We start from the raw sequence: 16,410 nt of genomic DNA, 5'->3' as shown, positions 1-16,410 counted from the left end.
ACAGCCCCCCCAAAAAAATAAAGAGGTTTCAAGTTCTGTATGCCATTTCCTACCTCTTAAGAAAAGACAGACCCAAAGCTCACTCAGCCTTGCAGACCAGTTAGTGTGAATCTGCAAGGATGGTTCTTCACTTTTTTTTGTTCTGCAAATCAGATGTACACGTCAGCCTACACCAGAAGAATGTGACATCTTCTGCTCCAGGCTTCGGTTTCCTCACCTGTAAAATGGTGGAATTGTGAAGATTAAACCCATAAAAAGTGCCTACAACTTGGCTTACACATAAGCATTCACTGTAGAGTTATAAGACACCAAAGAATATTTCCAAGATTTACATCGATGGCAGCACAAAAGTTACATTAGGAAAATTTGATACAAGTACAGGCAAAAGTTGATTTTCATTCATCTTTACTGGATTATGTATGTGAACTTCAGATGAAGAGTGAAAATGAAGGACTTCCCTCATGGTGCAGTGGTTAAGAATCCGCCTGCCAATGCAGGGGACACGGGTTTGAGCCCTGGGCCGGGAAGATCCCACATGCCACGGAACAACTAAGCCTGTGCGCCACAACTACTGAGCCTGTGCTCTAGAGCCCGCAAGCCACAACTACTGAGCCCGCGTGCCACAACTACTGAAGCCTGCGTGCCTAAAGCCCGTGCTCCGCAACAAGAGAAGCCACCGCAATGAGAAGCCCGTGCACCACAATGAAGAGCAGCCCCCGCTTGCTGCAACTAGAGAAAGCCCGCGGTGCAGCAACGAAGACCCAAGGCAGTCAAAAATAAATTAATTTTTTTAAAAAAATGAAAATAAAGATGTACTATCAGTGCCGTCAACCTCAGCCCAAGAAATAGAATGAATACTTAAAATTTCTGCATCCGTGAATTAGTAAGTCACATTAATGATTGTGTGAACGCGGAGGTGACTGCTGTCCATCTGATCAGCACAATAGCTTCAGTCATTCAGTCATGACATTTGGATTTATTTCAAATATCTGAAAAATTTCAAGTACAGGTAAGCATTTTAGTTGTGAGAATGATGGGTATGTATATTCAGTTATTTGAATGAAGTACATGTTATAGGATTAAGTAAAGCACTTCAGTTCAGTTAATTACAAACACAGTTTTTTAACCAAGAAGTTAAAACTAAGAAAGTTAGAAATAAGTAGGGAAATAGACTGTTACCTAGATAAGTTAAGGATGCACTTTATATTCTTTGAGCTAACAGAAGTTTATAAGGCTGCAAAATATTGGAAATCAGTGTGGCAGCAATCTTTTAAGTGCTTTTAAAGTCATTATCTTACTATTAGGACGCAACACTCAAATTTGGTTGTAGGGCCAGCCAAACGACAACTTATTCCACCAGCTTCAGGTAACGGTGAGCATCTGCCTAGTATTACAGGTGTGCAGATGCTGACCACACGGGGCAGTAAAGCAACTGATGGTGCTAAGAATCGTTCCTGCCTAGTGTCTACTTTGGAAAATTCTGACAATTTTAATAATTTAAGACAGATTTTTTTGGATAAATTTCAAATTCATTCTTATGTCCCAAACAACCAGTTCTCTAGCAGTGATATTTGGCTGTAACCAGCTACTGAATTTTAATAATCATTCAGCCAAGATGTATATTTGATGTAACTGTAGAAGAAATACTAAGGAACCACTTTAAAAATGTGTATTCTTTTTTTCTCCTAGCCAGCCAGTTAGCACAGTATCAAATACCATGTCTCCCAGAGATGACCAGTTGTTCAGGGCTGGTGAACAAGAGAATAGTAACCAGTCATTATGTTCTGGGACAGACTGGCTGCTTGACCTTTCCAGCAAAACCCTGGCAAGTTAGGTAGGTGTGGCAGGAGAGCGGGTGGGATTAAGGATGTTCTTGCTGAGGTTGGCAGAAGTTCACATGCCATCTGCTGGAAATGTTCTCATTCACCAACTCCACGAGCCTTTAGTGGAGGCAAATTCTCTACCTTTTGTTTACCAAAATAAAGTCACTTTCCAAATTTTGATGACCCACTGACAAACACCAGTATCTTCCTTCTCATATTTAGGTTTAATCTTTCTGATTAAGGGAAAGCTGGAGTTGACTTCAACAGATTGTAGACTTAATCCCCTGGTTGGGAGGCTATACAGCATAAATAAGACGCACGGATCCAGTGTGGTGGATCAGGGGTTGGCTGGATTTTGCTTTGCTTAGATTGGTTTGAGATTTGCTTTGTGTTCCTTTTGCTGTTCTAGGGCCATTGGGTATTTCTAATGATGATGCACTAAAGAGAGGAAAGTAAACCAGCAATCCTAAAGTTTGCTGCAGTGCAGATTGCTTATTGAGTGCACATTTTGGTCACCATGATGTGCTTTTATAAGATTATTTTTAAAATCCATAATCTTGCTCAGATTAACACAGTTTTCATTTGTATTTATACTGAGACTTGAGAAAGGTGATCTGCATTCCCTTCCAACTCCAGGAAGCTAGGATTCCTGCAGTGCTGTTCAAACTTTTTTTTTTTTTTTGCCAGGTGGAACCCTGCAAACAAAAACGTATCAAAGGCATCATTTGTAAAATAAATAAAATCAGAAAGCCTCTGTTAGAAGCAGAGGCTTATCATTCTATATACTTACAGGCCTGTAAGCATCGGTAGGATGTCAGTATAACCTTCTACTATTAGAGCCTCTTCAAACTTTGTGATGCCATGTCTAAGATCTAACTAGCTAAGTATTCTTTGGGTAGAAAGTCAAACAAGTTAGCACTTTGAGAGTTATTTAGCTGGCTTTCATTTCTTAGCATTGCATTATGGGACACAGTAGATCAGGAAAGCATTCTGCAGATCCTAACAAAACATCCTTTAGGAGACCAGGGTTTTTCACTGAGGGTGTTCCATGCCATTTATGTTTCTTGAGTGTGTGTGGGTGTAATTAAATGTATTCCAATGTGTGTATATAATCATTTCCTTGCTTTTCTTCATTGTATCCCTGAACAATATGTTAAATTTTGCCAATTTTTGAACTTTATGTAATGAAAATTACACTGTGTATTCTTCTGTAAATGGTTTCTTTCAACATGTTTTTTTTTAGGGGTTTATGCCATGTTGACATGCTTGATTCCCAGTTTTTGGTTTTGTGGGCGTGTGGTGGGGGGTTCTCCTCCTTTTTGCTTTTCTTTTCCTCCACTTGTTTTCTATTTGAAGTTATGGTCTTTATAACTCACTGTTCTTTAAGTGGTTACTCTAACAAATTTAATTTAAATTATTAGTGTTAGAAGTTATTATCTTTGCTCTTCTTCCCATTCTCCTTTGACATTTACAGCGAGATATGTGTTAGACCTCATTTTTCCATTTCTCTTTAACCTCTCATTTTTTTCCGTCTCTGTCCTTATGATCTGCATTCTCAAAAATAGCTTCAGCTCTGTCTTCTAGTTTATTAATTTTCTCCTCAGTCATGCCTAATCTATCTAATCCATCCACTGAATTTTTAATTTTAATCACTATATTTTTACTTCAAGTTTTGTTTTGTTTAGATTTCAAAATCTGCTTGGCTATTCTTTGTTGTCATTTACTCCCTCCTAATTAATTATTTATTTATTTATTATAAATTATTTATTTATTTTTGGCCGTGTTGGGTCTTCGTTGCTGCGTGCTGGCTTTCTCAAGTTGCGGCGAGCGGGGGCTACTCTTTGTTGTGGTGCGCGGGCTTCTCATCGCGGTGTCTTAGCTTTGTTGCGGAGCACAGGCTCTAGGCACGCGGGCTTCAGAAGTTGTGGCCCACGGGCTCAGTAGTTGTGGCTCGCGGGCTCTAGAGCGCAGGCTCAGTATTTGTGGTGCATGGGCTTAGTTGCTCCGCGGCATGTGGGATCTTCCTGGACCAGGGCTCGAACCTGTGTTCCCTGCATTGGCAGGCGGATTCTTAACCATTGCGCCACCAGGGAAGTCCTGCTAATCTTTTTAAACTTAAGTGTTATTTCCCTGAATATGGTAAAATGGTTGTTATCCCAATATCTGAAATCTTTGGGAGTTTCTTTGTTGTTCCTGCTGGTTCTCATTTCTGTGGGTTTTGTGATATTTTACTTGGAGTTGGCGGTTTTACTTGTCCATTTATCTTTATCTGTGGGGAGTCTCTGCAGCCTGGATTGAAGTTAAGTTTCCCCGGAGAAGATAGGAGTTTGCCTTTCTGGGTAAACTGGGGCAGTAGCACCATAGAATCTTTAAATTCCTCACTTGATGTTTTTCACATCATACAGGTATCATGAAATTAAGCCTCAAACGTTTAGGTCCTATTTATGAATTCGTAGGAAAGAGCTTTTTACTCCCCTCTACCCAGTGCCAGGGTCAAGATAGGCAAGCTTCTTTGCCATCTCCTGCATGGCAGGGTTATTTCTTCTGTTTTTAATGCCATATACCCAGCTGTAATTGGGGTCTACTATAATTAGGTTGAACTATGGGGGAATGCCTACATAATTCAGCAATGTCATAAAGTTTGGGGCCTTAAAAAAATGGCAGCTTTCTAATAGATTCCCTGCCTTGAGTAGGTTCTGGGCTTTATGCCCTTCCCCAGCACCGCTAGAGCGTTATAAAAACTGAAGTGGAAGGTCTCCAGGGTTTTGAAGAAGCCTTTAAGACAAAGCCATCTTGGTGCCCATGTGCTTCCCAAAGTTCAAGATTCCTATTTCCACTTTGTTTAGGCATCAGTCTGCTAATCTCTTTCCTGCCAGCCCTATAATTTATTTTTTAACATAGTTTTTACATTTCATTTAATATTTTAGTTATTTTAATTAAGAGAATCTTTCAGGGTCTTTCTCCATCCTTTGGTCTCTTCGAGTCTCTTTAGCTCGTTTCTATTTCAGTAGTTGATCTAATTAAGTTGAATCCTTGGCATTGTTTTATGAATTCAAACATACCACCACTTAAACCCAGAGACTTTAGTATTCAGGTGCCTGTCAGATTTCTCTTTAATAGTTCCATTCTTTGATCCTGGATGCCACTTCAAGTGGGAATTATTTTTTACTTTATATTTAAATTGTTTGAAGTTACCACCTGCAAATCCTTTTAAGATCAGAGTTTGATGTAGGAAATAATTTACTGGGTGGGTGTATTTACTACTATTTTAAAGACCCATGTTGGGCTTCCCTGGTGGCGCAGTGGTTAAGAATCCGCCTGCCAATGCAGGGGACATGGGTTCGAGCCCTGGTCCGGGAAGATCCCACATGCCGCAGAGCAACTAAGCTCGTGCGCCACAGCTACTGAGCCTGCGCTCTAGAGCCCGTGAGCCACAACTACTGAGCCCAAGTGCCACAACTACTGAAGCCCATGCGCCTAGAGCCCGTGCTCCACAACAAGAGAAGCCACCACAATGAGAAGCCTGCGCACCGCAATGAAGAGTAGCCCCCGCTCGCCGCAACTAGAGAAAGCCCGCACACAGCAACGAAGACCCAACACAGCCAAAAATAAATAAATAAATAAAATAAATTTATAAAAAAAAAAAAAAAGACCCATGTTGATTTGCTATGCAGTTTACCTTTTATAAGAATTTATTATACACTTGGATTCCACACCAGGAAGTGAAGCGGCTGTGGTGGAAAGACTATCAGGATTTAGGTCAAAGGAATTGAGCAGCGAGACCAGGCAGTAGAGGTTCCTCACTCCATAATTCCACAGTTCAGCCTCTGGAGTTATTGATCCGGGTCTGTGAGCTCCGTGAAATTCTGTGCAGTATATTACCTGTGAATCTTTCTAAGGAAAGGATTTATAGCTTCATCAAGTTTGCATAGTTTAGAGGGGGTAAGTGCTGGTTTGAATGAGTGAGTGGGCCTGGGTCCTACCTCAGACTTCATTTGGTTTGAAGGTGGCCATTCTCATGATGACTACTTTAATTCTAGAGAGGGTTTCTAAAATACAAAGAAAATTCCCAGGCCTAGAATTTAATTCTCCCTTTTTTTTCTCTTTAAATCTCGTGTTTTAAAATGGTATTTATGCACTCTTTTTAGTAATTATCTCACTCATGGCCAAGAGTAACAGAAATCCCGTTGGTAATAACTTTTTTATTTATGTTGAGCAGATCTGTGTTCATTTTGATGAAAAAACAGTAGAATCATACATCTTACAGCCATAAGGGAACTTTCTGAATTGTTAGTAGTTTCTTTACAATATAGATGGGTGAGATTCAATTTAAGCTTCCTATTCCTTTAGGAGTCGTTTGTTACAAAGAAGTAGAAAAACTAACTCAAAATTATAGGGTTTTCTGCAAACTGCTGCTCAAGCTAGTTCTTACATACGCAGAGGTACCCATTTCTATAATGAATTTATGGATATGTGTGGCCTTGAGCTAGTTACACTAGCTCCCAAGTCTGCAGAAGCCCACATATGCAGCAGCTCGCAGCTCTTCCCTTTCCTAAGGGCCGTACTGGGTAGTGGTTAGAGCATGGACTCTGCACCCTAGGGTCGAGGTGGGAATCCTCACTGCCACTGCTGATTGTGTGGCCTTGGGCAAGTCATTTAACCTCTTTGTGCCTCAGTGTTTCCCTTGGTTAAAAAAATAGGGATGGAAACATTACATCAGTGATTGCTGTAAAGATTTTAAACATTAATACATGGAAAGAACTGAGACCCAGACCCATAATAGCTGTGTGGTAAATATGAGACATTACTATTTTTGCTTGACTGCATCCTGCCACCAAACCATGTAGCATTAAATGAAAGGTATAAATCAGTTAAAACAGAAAACTCTAATCCCAGCCTCCTTACTGTCTTATAGTTGATAACCAAAAATGGAATTACTTAGCAAAATGCACTGTTGTGAAATTCTGTTTTACAAAGATCCACAAGCTTTCTTCAAAGTCACACCAAGCCAACCAGGAAACTGAAGGAAAAATATCAATAGTTTCACACACAGTCTCAACAAATCAATTACAACTAATTAATTCTCTTTTTTTAAGGCATGTTTTAACCTTTTAAATTAATTCACTTTTTGCAAAGGTGTAATGCACGTAAGTCATTTTCCAAAACACTCTAAAATGTTAAAGTAAATCTTCCATTCTCCCTGGCCCCTCGGCCACCCTCCCCAGATGAAGCTGTTCCTGTTTTTTTTTTGCACTTTTCATGGATATGGCTACTTACACCAGTGTGTATGAGTATATATCTTACTCCATCTTTTTTTTTTTTTTTAATGCCAGTGGTATTGGAACATTGTTTTTACTATGGTAGATTTTCCCATATTAGTATATTATACAACTACCTCATTCTTTGAACTCAACTCCTGGTTCTAATTTTTCAAAAAGCTTATTAAAAGAACATTCTTCCTCCCTTTGTGGAAAATAGAGAAGTGTGAAGTCAGGAATACAATAGTAAAATGTGGGGAGGAAAATCCTATCACAATCAGACACAGAAAGATGTTTTATGCCAACAGAACTGATAGTATTTACCTGTAAACATTTGTTCTTTGTAACAAGCCACATTCCCAGCCCTGGTTTCTCAAGTGCAGGTTGAGGAGTGCCTTCTGAATCAGTTCCAAAAGACAGAAATATGATCAGCGGGCCCCAGTACAGCTCTGTGATTGTGCCAGAAGGAAGCAGCAGGGACCGCACCCCCAAAACCAAGCAAGGGCTGGGCACAAGACAATGAGGGGGCCTAGGGCACCTGCCAGGTGTGGCAGCTCACTCAAAATGATGGTTCATTAGCTGCTACCCCTGTGCCCATGTACCCTAGAGCATCTTGTTCAGATTTTCTCATTGGTTTTATGTAGTGGATAATGGCCATGCATGTGGTTAAAAAGGATTTTTTTTTCCTGAAGGTAGAAAAGGATAGATACTGAAAGGTCTCCTAAGCTTCAGTTTTCCTCCTCAGAGACAGCGAATCTCCAATTCTTTGTATTTGTAAGTTGATCTTTTTTCCTTACACATTAATTTTTAACACACTTCTACATTTTGGTTTATGTAAGTATATTAACCTATACTCAGTAATCTTGGAGATCATCTTATATTATGTGTACATATTGCTGCCTTATTCTTTTTTAGAGCTATTTGTATATTTTTACCATAATTGATTTAACCAGCCCGCATTGGATGGACTTTTAGGTTGTTTGCCCTTGTTTGCTGCTATACTAATGCTGAATAAATATCCTTGTCCATAGTGAGGTGAACACATGTTCAACTCAAGTGCTATCTGTTGAATAGACTCCATGAAGTCAAATTGTTAATCTGAAGGGGAGGTCAGGTTTTTCAACTTCTCATTCTGAAAAAATTTCAAATATGTAAACAATTAGAAGAGTAGTGAACCCCCATGTGGGTGTCTTTCAGCCTGCACAGTCAACTTAGAGCCGAGCTATGTCATTTCTACTTAACTCCCCTAACATCATTTTGAATTAAGTCCTAGATATCATATTTATAAATATTTCAGTTTGTACCTCTAAAAGATGATTTTTTAAAAACATAACTATGATACCATTATCACACCTAATACCCGGTCAGCATTCAAATACACTGAAAGACATAATGATACTAAAACATTAGGGATTGGAAACTGTCCATACGCTGACATTCTTTCTTCATTTGTTACCAAGAATATGTCTCTACAGAGAAACTTTCCTTCCTCTGCTCTATGATTACCCTGAGTTATAATGTGCCAGGAAAGTCAGGATAAACACTTGACTCTTTCCTTTTATTTACCAATTAAAAAAAAATTTTTTGGCCACGCCACGTGGCATGTGGAATCTTAGTTCCCCAACTAGGGATGGAATCCACACCCCCTGCAGTGGAAGCGCGGAGTCTTAACTAGTGGACCGCCAAGGAAATCCCTTATTTACCAGTTTTCAAAATAAATGTGTCACCATCCTTTCAGAGGTGACCAGAGAGTCAGGATTTGTTTTGTTTTGCTCTGTTTTAGTATCATTATGAACTCATGGGCTTCAATCCGTTGCAATTCATATTCTCAAAGTTTACCTTTTACCATCCTTAGTCAGTCAGAGCCTCTTTGAGTTTCCCTGCATCTTTTTTTTTTTTTTTAAGGTTTATTGATTGATTGATTGATTGCTATGTTGGGTCTTCGTTTCTGTGCTAGGGCTTTCTGTAGTTGCAGCAAGCGGGGGCCACTCTTCATCGCGGTGCGCGGGCCTCTCACTATCGTGGCCTCTCTTGTTGCGGAGCACAGGCTCCAGACGCGCAGGCTCAGTAGTTGTGGCTCACCGGCCTAGTTGCTCCGTGGCATGTGGGATCTTCCCAGACCAGGGCTCGAACCCGTGTCCCCTGCATTGGCAGGCAGATTCTCAACCACTGCGCCACCAGGGAAGCCCCTCCCTGCATCTATTTTTTTTTTTTTTTTTTGGCTGTGTCCTTTTTTTTTTTAAATTTTTTTTTTTTTTTAATGCTATTCTTGTCTACTTACATTCTTTTTTTTATGTATGTATGTATGTATGGCTGTGTTGGGTCTTCGTTTCTGTACGAGGGCTTTCTCTAGTTGCGGCAAGCGGGGGCCACTCTTCATCGCGGTGCGCGGGCCTCTCACTATCGCGGCCTCTCGTTGCCAAGCACAGGCTCCAGACGCGCAGGCTCAGTAATTGTGGCTCACGGGCCTAGTTGCTCCGCGGCATGTGGGATCTTCCCAGACCAGGGCTCGAACCCGCGTCCCCTGCATTGGCAGGCAGATTCTCAACCACTGCGCCACCAGGGAAGCCCTGGCTGTGTCCTTTTGACGTGACTCTACCATGGATTTCCGTGCCTTCTGCCCTGACAAGGTGCTAGGTGCATTTTGAACTTTTCTCCATTTCTCCAGAGCCACAGTTCCCTTCAGTGGGAAATGGCTTTTGGTCATTTAGTGTTGGGGTTGGAGCTCGTTGCTACTGAGTTTATTTCTAGGCCTTTTCAGTGAACAAAGCTAGGAAGTACGTATTTTTAAGAGAAACTAGATCATTAATTCATGCTGATATTTCCAATCCAAATTTAGGATTACATAGTTTTACTTCTTTGATTTTACATTTGTGTCTTATTCTCTTATAATGAAAATATTAGTTCCCAGCAATAGTAACAATTATTTATTTGCTTCATCCTATATGACATATAATAGTTTCAGAAAAATATGAATATTATTAATAATATGAGTACTGAATTTTTTAATAGCTCTTTTTGTCCTTAGAGCCCTTTTAAACCCTACTGGATGCACAAATTACCATGTTTTACAGTCACCTGAGACAATTCCTCTCAGTGGGATTATGCCAGAATAAAACAAAATTGTTCATTTGTTTCATCTTGCTTCTCCTTTTTTTTGGCTGTACCACGCCGTTTGTGGGTGGGATCTTAGTTCCCTGACCAGGGATCAGGGATCAAACCCAGGCCCTTGTCAGTGAAAGCACAGAGTCCTAACCACTGGACTGCCAGGGAGTTTTCTCATCTTGCTTCTTTAAATTTATTTTTATTTAAATTTTGCTTTTGTACCTAAGGATAAACTATTTACATGGTCCCAAAGTCAAATATACAAAGCAAGTTATATTCAGAGAGGTCTAACTTTTCTCCCTGCCCTCTCCACCCTGTCCTTACCTCACCCTGTTTGTTAATCCTCCTAAGTGTGTGCATATGTGTGAGTTTAATATAAGTAAATACATCTGTATATTCCCAGATCCCCTCTCTCTTGGAGAATGGAAGTATATCAGGCACACTTGCTCACACCTTACATTTTTCCTTAACAGTTTCTCTTAGAGGCCATTTCATAGCAGTATTTGAGTTCCTCTTGCACTTTTCCAGCTTCATGGTCCTCCAGGGTGGGGATGGAATGGTTTCTTCAACCAGTTCTCTATCAGTGATGCTGAGGCGGTTCCCAGCCCGTGCTCTCTCAGTAGCACTGTGGTGAGTAACTTGCACATACATCTTTCCATGTCACTGGCCCGGTGCCTTTGGGGTAAGTTCATAAGAAGAGTCAAGGGGTAAATGTATATGCATTTTTTAAATAATTTGATATATTAACTTGCCTTTCAAAGAGAGCACTGCCTGCCTTCCACCAACATCCTTTGAGAGTAGACTGGTTTGAAATGCTTGTTTGCATGGCAGTGACATCCAACTCAGTGTCCCTGTGTGTTACAGGTGTCCTTGCTTCACCCCTTGAGCCCTGATGAGTCACCATGTCACAGGAGGTAGACCCGGGGCCACATAGACCAGGCACAGACAAGGAAGGGTGGCTGGGCTGTGCTGTATTAAAACCAAAAACCAGGGCCATTTAGATGCCAAATCTTCCATGGTCTTACATTGCCTTTCTGTTCTTCTAGATCATTTATTTTTATTTATGAGCACATGTGTACTTGTGAGTGGATGCATGTCTGGATGTGTCAGACACAAGTTGCAATGATTTGTCAATAAGTGCCTTCTGATTACAGGTCAACACATCCTTAGTTCTTTCCTTTAAAAAATATATTAATTGAATGGCTGACATGTCCTCAGCATACATTAGAGGTCCCAGAACAGATTCTTCATCCTTCCTGGGGTTCAGGGTTATTTCTGTGAGGGTAAAACTGGACATGATTGGAAAACAACAGGGCCTTCCCCACAGGTGTTCTGGATGGGAATTTCAGGCTGAGGTAGTAGTGTTTGATGCATCGCTGGGCTCAAGTATCCCTTCTCAGATTTACTTTGGGAAACTCTGTTGCTCACCCTTAAAAATTTCCCCAACTTTTGGACAGTACAGTTGTCTCCCAACTTGCACCTCCCCCTCTCCTGTATATAGAGCCGAAAGTGGGACAGAATTAATCCCACTACTCATTGGTAGAAAAATTGGTCTAGTCATGGTCAGCCCAACCCAAGCCACCTAACACATGGTACTTCCCTGGCCAGAGTGTGTTGTTCAGGAATAGAAAGACAATCCAGATTGGTCTAATCAGAACAGAAGGAAGCCCAGGACCATTCTGTGATGGGGGTGTGAGGCAAGAAGGCCTCTAAGTTGTAGTATGCTAGTGTGAAGTCTAGAACTGCTACATTTTGCAACAAGGAGGAAAACTAGTCTGAGGACAAAAACCAACCCAAGGAGAATAGCAAGGCCAAGGAACAGCAGAGAAACAGAGCCAGAGCCTTGATCAGACCATACCTGAAGCCTGTCCTACCACTGGACTAGTTCAGTTAAGTGACACATTTCCTGTTTGAATTGAGTTTTCTGTTATTTGCAGCCAAAATGGGCTTCTGGATTTTCCATCAACTTATTTCGTGCAATGATAGGAAACAAAGCAGCTTCTCAACAGAATGGTTTTAAAATGCTACCAAATATCAACAGCTGTATCATTCAAATACTTATATATTTGGGTTTCCCAAAAGAAACCTTCATAAATTTTTGTGCTCCGACCCAGTCCATACTTTCCGGTGGCAGACTGGATGGAATTGTATGAGAAGATTGTTTTAATGTGCTTGTTTCTCCCCCTACTTCCTTCTCCAACAGCTAGAATTAACAACCAGTAGAGGAGTGAATTCCCCCACATTGATAGAAAGACAGCACCTTCCAGAGAAGTTGCTTTTGTAATCCTGCCAGATGAACAGCCAAGCCTAAAGTTAGGGAGTGCAGAGAAGAAATAGTGTTGCCAGCACAAACTGGTGCAGCTTAGGAAACTGGACATTCTATCCATGGCCCAGGAAAAGACCCAGCAAGTGCTGGGCGATGCCCATGTTTTGTTTGGTATAAAACCCAGAGCCTGTCCCGATATTGGCCCTCATAGCCCCCGCTACTGTGTGTGCCAGGCACCACGTTGAGCCCTGTCCCTGCATTAGCTCATTCTGTCTTTCCATGCCCAAGGTAGGTACTCAGATCCCCATATTATTAATAAATAAGGAAACTGAAGCACAGATTGTTATTAAGGCAAATGATGTGGGATGGTTTTTTTTAATATTTATTTTATTTATTTTCCTTTTTTTTTTTTTGTGGCTGCGTCGGGTCTTAGTTGAGACATGCGGGATCTTTTCGTTACAGCGCATGATCTGCTTGGGTTTCTCTCTAGTTGTGGCGCACGGGCTTCTCTCCAGTTGTGGCGTGTGGGTTTTCTCTCTCTAGCTGTGGCGTGCGGGCTTCTCTCCAGTTGTGGCGTGTGGGTTTTCTCTCTCTAGTTGTGGCGTGCGGGCTTCTCTCCAGTTGTGGTGTGTGGGTTTTCTCTCTCTAGTTGTGGCACGCGAGCTCCAGGGCTCCTGGGCTCTAGTTGTGGCGTGCGAGCTCAGTAGTTGTGGCGCGCAGGCTTAGTTTCCCCACAGCACGTGGGATCTTAGTTCCCCGACCAGGGATCGAACCCGCGTACCCTGAATTGGAAGGCAGATTCTTTACCACTGGACCACCAGGGAAGTCCCTGGTTTTTGTTTTTGTTTTTTTTTTTAATTTTTATTTATTTATTTATTTATTTATTTTTGGCTGTGTGGGGTCTTCGTTTCTGTGCCAGGGCTTTCTCTAGTTGCGGCAAGCAGGGGCCACTCTTCATCGCGGTGCGCAGGCCTCTCACTATCGCGGCCTCTCTTGTTGCGGAGCACAGGCTCCAGACGCGCAGGCTCTCTCTAGTTGTGGCACACGGGCCTACTTGCTCCGCGGCATGTGGGATCTTCCCAGACCATGGCTCGAACCCGTGTCCCCTGCATTGGCAGGCAGATTCTCAACCACTGCGCCACCAGGGAAGCCCCTCTGGTTTTTTTTTTTTAATGAAATAAAGATCAGCCAAATACATAGTAGGCACTCAGTAAATGTTTGTCAGGTGAATACGTGTTACATATTTTACTGGGGTTGCAAAAGGCTGACACTTCATTAGTACCTTTCTTCATCTAGGTACTACAGCAGTTACTGTGCGATAGGCCCTGGGAAGACAGGAGTCCTGCCCTCACGGAACTCAGTCTGGTACAAGAGACAGGCATTAAGCCGAGAACTAAATAGTATGGATCAGCGTGAGCGGGGGAATGACCAGGGACGGCCTGCTTTGGGGGGTTGAGGGTGCGTTCCTGAGGAAGTGCCATTGCAACAGACTTGAGCGTGAGAAGGCACTGCCGGCCGCACCCACGTGGCAGGCCAGCGTTTCTACAGGAGGAGTAACAGGCATGCCAGCCCTGAGTGAGGAGCCTGGTGCAGGAGAGGAAATCAAGGCAGGGCAGCAGGAGCAGAGTAGGGGTGCGGACGAAGCTCAGTGGAGCGGGGCCCAGGCCAGGCAGGGAAGGCCTCCTTGGCCACAGGATTTTAATCCCAAGAGCAAGGGAAAACCAGTGAAGGTTTCTGAGCTTTGTGACTCAAGAAAAATACTTTATTCCTTAACCTGGTGGTGAGGACATGGCTGTTTTTATAATATTCTGTATAATTTTTGGATATCTGCGATATTTTTTAAGAGATATGATTTTGCAAAAGTCGCTCTCAGTACTGGGTGGGGAGCGCAGGTCTGAGGAAGACAAGAGTGAAAGTAGAAAGACTGCTGGAAGCAGCAGGTGGTGGTGACATGGCCCAGGATGGTTACAGTGAGGACAGAAAGAAGACAGACACCAGGGGGTAGGAAATGGGTTTCGGGGGAGTTATCAGGGTGGGGCGGGCGGTGGGTGGAGCAAGGAGGAATCAAGACTCCTTTTCTTACATGAGTAAAAAGTCCACGTGCCCAGCATGTAAAAAGTTCTATTTTCATTCTAAAGATAGAGCAGGTAGTATTGGCAAGGTGCTTACTAGTGGGGATTTTGGGACAGACAGAAACTGGTTTTAAATTCACCAACAGAGTGACATTAGGCAAGTCAATAAGCCTCTCTGAGCCTCCATTCCTTTCCTTAAAATAAAGATTTTCAGTGGTTGTGAGGATTACATGGGGGCGCGCACACATAACGCATTTCCACAGCACTGTGCTGGGCACCCGTGAAACAACGAGTCAAGGGAAGGGCTCTGTTTGGCTGTTACTGGAAATCTAAAGAGACTTGTTGTAACGTCCAAGTTGGTGGCAGGATCTTTGTTGGATCCCAGGTCACCTGTTTCAGCCATTGCTTCTCAGATTGGGTGACACGAGAACCTCCTGGCGTGCTTGACAAAATGCAGAGTCCTGGGCCTCACCTCCAGAGATTTTGATTTGGAAATTGGGACCCAGGAAAGTGCATTCATCAAGTTCAGTATCAGAGTGACGCAGATACTGCGGGTTCATGGACCACACTTGCAGAAACTCTGCTGTAAGCCCTACTACTTTCATAAAATACACAGATACTCCCCACCTCCTCCTAGATGGTGATAAAAAGAGGGCTGACATTTCTACCTCTGTTAGTTGGCAGTGACAGGAATACCAATCAGACTGGCTGTAGCAAAAAGGGAATTTGTTGGGTTGTGCAACTGACATGACCAGGGCTCTGAGCACAGCTGGATGCAGGGCCTCAAATGAGATCAGCAGAATGCAGCCTCCATTTTTCCATTAGACACCTCTGCTCTCCTCTGTGTTGGCCTAACTCCCAGGCAGGCCTTCTCCGCATGATGCCCCACAGGTCCAGGCTTACCCATCCTTGCAAATAGCAGTCCCAGCAGAGGACTTCTCAGTGAAGAGTTCCAGCCAGAGTCCTCTGTGGAACCCCACTGGCCTGGTTGGGTCAGCCTCTCTCAAACCACCTGGATTGAAATTAGGGGATGGCTGGGACTTCCCTGGTGGTTCAGTGGTTAAGCATCCGCCTGCCAATGCAGGGGACACGGGTTCAATCCCTGATCCGGGAAGATCCCACGTGCTGTGGAGCAACTCAGCCCGCAAGCCACAACTACTGAGCCCACGTGCCACAACTCCGGAAGCCCGCACGCCCAGAGCCCATGCTCCTCAACAAGAGAAGCCACCGCAATGAGAAGCCCGCGCACCGCAACAAAGAAGAGTAGCCCCCGCTCGCCGCAACTAGAGAAAGCCTGTGCGCAGCAACGAAGACCCAGCACAGCCAAAATTCCATTTAAAATAAATAAATTTATTAAAAAAAAAAAAAAGAAAAAAGAAATTAGGGGATGGCTGACATTACCAGGAGGCGGGGGACGATGCCGAGCAGGGAAACACTAAAGAGGGCCACCACGCTTTCTAAGGGAGAAGCCTGACTAGAAATACGCCCAAATACAACGAGCTGTCTCACAGGTAATGAGCTCCCCGTTGCTGGAGATAGTCCGGCTGTGACCAGGGTGCACTTTATAAGACGCTACCCCGAGAAATGATTTTCTTTCCTCTAGACCTCGGCTCTTAACAAGGTCCTTCTTTCCCCTTTTCCCAACCGAGAAGACCCAGCTTAAATACCACTTCCCCCGAGAGGCCTCCTCCCCGCAGCTGCCCTGTGGCTCTGCTTTCCTCTGTGTGACTGTAACCACAGCTCCCGTGGACAGTGAGGTCATGTCCTGCCTCGCCACTTCATGGCTGGGTGACCTTGGACAAGTGACTTCGCCTGTCTGAGCCTTGTTTTTCTCATCTGTAGAATTACTGGCCGTTTCCCAAAGATCTCTCTCCACTTCTTCAACA

This window comes from Balaenoptera ricei, chromosome 14 (genome assembly GCF_028023285.1).
Source record: "Balaenoptera ricei isolate mBalRic1 chromosome 14, mBalRic1.hap2, whole genome shotgun sequence".
NCBI lineage: Eukaryota > Metazoa > Chordata > Mammalia > Artiodactyla > Balaenopteridae > Balaenoptera > Balaenoptera ricei.
The sequence above is the reverse complement of the archived record's forward strand: the minus strand, read 5'-3'. Positions refer to the sequence as shown.